We start from the raw sequence: 6038 nt of genomic DNA on the forward strand, positions 1-6038 counted from the left end.
CCAGAATGGTGTTTGACGAAAATCTTGGTTTAAATGCAGCAAATGGACAGGGAGTCAACATTGTTAACGCAGCACACAGTTCTCCAGGCAGACAAGGGCAATCGGACATGCCCGAGCATGTAGTCGAACCCAAAGGGGGAATTCAACAGAGACAATGGCTAGCTGAACGACGATTCATGTCATCGCAAGGGACAATGCGGCCAGTAATGGGGCCATCAACACCTGTCAATGGTGCGCTTAAGGACAGTTACAGAGACAGTCAGAGACGATCGACTGGTAATGGACCTTTTGTATCCAACAACAGGGCCTCCTGGAGGCATGGAAGCAAACACACAGCCAGAGCTTGCAGGTATCAGCAATAAACCTGCAGAAACTGCAACGTCAGCGGTCACTTGGCGCGTATGTGCAGGAAGCCTGCAGCCAGGTTGATGTACGAGGAGGACGGGCCCGATGTAAGCCCTACGAGGCCAAATGGACACTGGGGGAAATCGCTGGAAGCTGAAGTTCAGTGAGTTCATGTGGAGCACATATACAGTTCATACACCAGGACGCCACTGATAATGATGAAAGTGCTCCTCAATGGCATCAATGGAGCTAGACACAGGGGCCAGCCAGTCCCTGATGAGTATCAAACAGTTCGACAAGTTGTGGACGTCCAAGGCCAGGAGGCCAAAATTATTGCCGATTGACGCATAGCTATGGACATATACAAAGGAGATCATTCCGGTGCTAGGCAGTGCCACGATAGTCGTGACCCACAAAGATTCGGAGAACAGGTTGCCACTCTGGATTGTCCCAGGGGGCGGTCCCGCACTGCTGGGGAGGAGTTGGCTTGCTGTCATGAACTGGAAATAGGGCGATGTCAATGCAATTTCTTCTGTGGAGCGAATATCATGCTCACAGATCCTGGACAAACTTGACTCATTATTTCAACCGGCATTGGCACTTTCATGGGGACCAAGGTATGATTCACATAAACCCGGACGCCAGGCCAGTACACTACAAGGCCAGAGCGGTGCCGTAGGTGATGCGGGAAAAGATAGAAGGCGAATTGGACCGCCTGCTGAGGGAAGGCATCATCTCGCCAGTCGAATTCAGTGACTGGGCGAGTCTGATTGTGCCGGTGCTCAAGGCGGATGGGTCGGTCAGAATATGTGGTGATTACAAGGCCACCATCAATCGGGTGTCACTCCAAGACCAGTACCCGCTACCGAGAGCGGAGGACCTCTGCGACGCTATCCGGTGGCAAACTTTTTTCAAAATTGGATCTGACCTCAGCTTACATGACCCAGGAGCTGGCGAGTGAGTCGAAGAAGCTGACCACCATCACGACACACAAGGGGTTTGAGTACAACAGATGTCCGTTCGGGATTCGCTCGGCCGCTGCGATCGTCCAATGAAATATGGAAAGCCTCCTCAAGTCGATTCCAAGGACGGTGGTTTTTCAGGACGACATCCTCATCACAGGTTGCGATACTGAAGAACTCCTCCACAACCTGGAGGAGGTGTTACGCAGACTGGACCGGGTAGGTCTGCGACTGAAAAAGGCAAAGTGTGTCTTCCTAGCTCCTGGGGATGAGGGTAGCAGCAGACGAGATCAGCCCTACTGCATCCAAAACGGAAGCGATCCAGAGAGCGCCCAGACCCCGTAACACGACGGAGCTGCGTTCATTCCTGGGGCTCCTGAACTATTTTGGTAACTTTCTTCCCAAATTGAGCACGCTGTTAGAGCCGCTACACGTGCTCCTATGCAAAGGTCACGAATGGGTGTGGGGGGACAGCCAGGAAAGGGCTTTTGATGGAGCATAACAAATTTCGTGCTCTAACAATCTGTTAACACTATATGACCCATGTAAGAAACTTGTTTTAACGTACGATGCGTCGTCCTATGGGGTCGGGTGTGTGTTGCAGCATGTTAATACCAAGGGTCAGTTACAGCCGGTAGCTTATGCCTCCAGAAGTCTGGCCCAGGCAGAAAGAGGCTATGGGATGGTAGAAAAGAAAGCGCTAGCATGTGTATATGCTGTAAAAAAAAATGCACCAGTACCTGTTTGGCAGGAAATTTGAGCTGGAGACAGATCACAAACCCCTAACGTCCCTTTTGGCCGACAACAAGGCCATAAATGCAAATGCGTCGGTCCGCATACAGAGGTGGGCACTTACGTTAGACGCCTATGACTACACAATTCGGCACAGACCGGGCACTGAAAACTGCGCCGATGCACTCAGCAGGCTCCCACTAGCCACCACTGAGGGGACAACCGAGCATGCTGCTGAGATGGTCATGGCTGTTAAAGCTTTCGAAAGTGAAGGCTCACCCGTGACAGCCCGTCAGATCAAAGTCTGGACAAATAGAGACCCGCTACTGTCTTTAGTCAAGAAATGTGTCCTGAATGGGGACTGGGCAGCCACGTACGGGGCATGCCCTGAGGAATTTAAACCATTTCACAGGCGCAAGGATGAACTCTCGATTCAGGCCGATTGCCTACTGTGGGGATACTGAGTAGTCATGCCCCAGATGGGCAGAGAGGTGTTCATCAGAGAACTCCACATTGAGCACCCGGTCATTGTCATGATGAAGGCAATTGCCAGGTCACACGTTTGGTGGCCAGGGATAGATGCAGACCTGGAACTTTGTGTTCGCAGGTGCAACACGTGTGCCCAGATGGGAAATGCACCCAGAGAAGCCCCCCTCAGCCCCTGGCCCGCCAAGCCATGGTCATGCATCCATGTGGACTACGCAGGTCCTTTCTTGGGAAAAATGTTTTTGGTTGTAGTAGACACCTACTCCAAATGGATCGTGTGACATTCTTAATTCAAGCACATCCTCTGCCATGGTAGAAAGTCTACGGGCAATGTTCGCCGCCCATGGTCTACCGGACGTCTTGGTCAGCGGCAATGGCCTGTTCTTTACAAGTATTGAATTCCAGGACTTCATGGCAGGAAATGGCATCAACCATGTCAGAACGGCACCGTTCAAGCCGGCCTTAAACGGCTAGGCGGAATGAGCAGTGCAGATAATCAAACAGGAGATGCTCAGAATCCAAGGGGGTTCCCTACAAAGCTGCTCATCACGCCTCCTGTTGGCCAATAGATCCCGACCAGACTCACTCACAGGGGTTCCACCCGCAGAGCTGCTAATGAATAGGACGCTCAAAACCAGGTTATCCCTTATACACCCCACCCTGAAAGAAATTGTTGAGAGAAGGCGCTAGTCACAATGTGACTACCATGACGGGCATGCGAGGGCGTGATGTATTGATATCAATGACCCTGTCTTTGTCCTCAACTACGCTCAGGGCCCAAATGGCTCGCATGCACTGAGATTACCAAAGTGGGGAATAGGATTCTGGTAGTTAAACTTACCAATGGACAAATCTGCCGCAAACACGTGGATCAAACAAAAAGGAGGTTCAGCAACCCCACAGAAGCAGAGGAAGAACACGATGTATAGTTCACTCCTCCACCGGTGACCGAACACCAAAATCAAGTGGAGGAGAGCCCAGTCACTGTGGGCAGTCCGGACAGGCCTGAGGCACAGCAAACAGCAGACACTCAGGCCAGCGCCCAACAACCGGAGCCCCAACTCAGGCGCTCGACAACGGAGCGTAAACCACCAGAGAGACTTAATCTGTGATCCCAATAAGACTTTGGGGCCGGGGGGAGGGGGGGGGGCGAGGGGGAGGTGATGTCATGTATTCAACTGTCATTGTAACCCATGTATAAACTGACCTAAGTTGTACACCGTGAGAACATTGACCACTAGGTGGTGAACTTGTGGGAGACATTCCTAACCTGGACTTTCAGGTATAAAAGAGGAAGCTCCACCCACCTTCTCCACTTCAGTGCTGGCTAATAAAGGTTACTGATCACAGAGTGACCTTCTCTCAAGTATGGGCCTCATGTGCATTTATACTGTATAGTAAGGACATATTAAAAGATGTAATAGCAGCACATTTGGAAAGCAGTGACAGGATCGGTCCACGTCAGCATGGATTTATGAAAGGGAAATCATGCTTGACAAATCTTCGAGTTTTTTTTTTGAGGATGTAACTCGTAGAGTGGACAAGGGAGAACCAGTGGACGTGGTGTATTTGGACTTTCAAAAGGCTTTTGACAAGGTCCCACACAAGAGATTGATGTGCAAAATTAAAGCACATGGTATTGGGGGTAATGGATTGATGTGCATTGTGAACTGGTTGGCAGACAGGAAGGAGAGAGTCGGAATAAACGGGTCCTTTTCAGAATGGCAGGCAGTGACTAGTGGGGTACCGCAAGGTTTAGTGCTGGGACCCCAGCTATTTACAATATACATTAATGATTTAGATGAAGGAATAGAGTGTAATATCTCCAAGTTTGCAGATGACACTAAACTGGGTGGCGGTGTGAGCTGTGAAGGGGACACTAAGAGGCTGCAGGGTGACTTGGACAGGTTAGGTGAGTGGGCAAATGCATGGCAGATGCAGTATAATGTGGATAAATGAGGTTATCCACTTTGGCGGCAAAAACAGAAAGGCAGATTATCTGAATGGTGACAGATTAAGAAAAAGGGAGGTGCAACGAGACCTGGGTGTCATGGTACATTAGTCATTGAAAGTTGGCATGCAGGTACAGCAGGCGGTGAAGGCAGCAAATGGCATGTTGGCCTTCATAGCGAGAGGATTTGAGTAAAGGAGCAGGGAGGTCTTAGTGTAGTTGTACAGGGCCTTGGTGAGGCCACACCTTGAATATTGTGGATAATCTGACGAAGGACATTCTTGCTATTGAGGGAGTGCAGCGAAGGTTCACCAGACTGATTCCCGGGATGGCAGGACTGACATACGAGGAGAGACTGGATCGACTGGGCCTGTATTCATTGGAGTTTAGAAGGATGAGAGGGGATCTCATAGAAACATATAAAATTCTGACAGGACTGGACAGGTTAGATGCAGGAAGAATGTTCCCGATGTTGGGGAAGTCCAGAACCAGGGGTCACAATCTAAGGATAAGGGGTAAGCCATTTAGGACCGAGATGAGGAGAAACTTCTTCACTCAGAATTGTGAACCTGTGGAATTCTTTACCACAGAAAGTTGTTGAGGCCAGTTCGTTAGATATATTCAAAAGGGAGTTAGATATGGCCCTTACGGCTAAAGGGATCAAGGGGTATGGAGAGAAAGCAGGAAAGAGGTACTGAGGTGATGATCAGCCATGATCATATTGAATGGTGTGTGCAGGCTCGAAGGGCCGAATGGCCTACTCCTGCACCTATTTTCTATGTTTCTATGATGGACTGGAGAAGCTGAGGTTGTTTTCCTTGGAGCAGAGAAGGTTGAGAGGAGATTTGATCGAGGTTTTCAAAATCATGAGGGGTCTGGACAGAGTAGATCAGGAGAAAATGTTCCCATTGGTGGAAGGACCAAGAACCAGAGGACACAGATTTAAGGTGATTGGCAGAAGCACCAAAGACGACAGGAGGAAAAACGTTTTTACGCAGAGAGTGGTTAGGATCAGGAATTCACAGGCTGAAAGGGTGGTGGAGGCAGATTCAATTTTATCTTTCAAAATGGAGTTGGATAAGTATCTGCAGAGTAAAATGCAGGGCAGGGAGTGAGACTGGCTGAAGTGCTCTTGCAGAGAGCGGGCACGGGAAGATGGTGTCCTTCTGTGCTGTAACCATTCCAGGGTTCTACGCGTAACTCCAAACCCACAGCAATGTGGTTGACTCTTAACTGCCCCCTGAAATGGCCCAGCGAGACAGTTGTATTCAATAAGGCAGCTCCCCCCGCCACTCCCCAACCTCTCGAGGGCAATAAATGCTGGCCTTGCCATCGAACCCCACATCCCAGGAATGAATAAACGGAAATGAACCAGGGCAGAGAACGGTTACAGAAAGCCGGCCTCTGCCTATGGGCCGATGGCAATGTGTGTGTGCAGGATTGGCAGTGATTGTTAGCGGAGTCTGGTTACTGAGAATCAGTCAGGAGACTGGTGTAAGTATGTAGCTCGCTGTGAGAAGGCCCACTGGGACAGTGAGGGATAGCAGGTACTATAAAGGTGT

Source organism: Pristiophorus japonicus, chromosome 11, assembly GCF_044704955.1.
Source record: "Pristiophorus japonicus isolate sPriJap1 chromosome 11, sPriJap1.hap1, whole genome shotgun sequence".
NCBI lineage: Eukaryota > Metazoa > Chordata > Chondrichthyes > Pristiophoridae > Pristiophorus > Pristiophorus japonicus.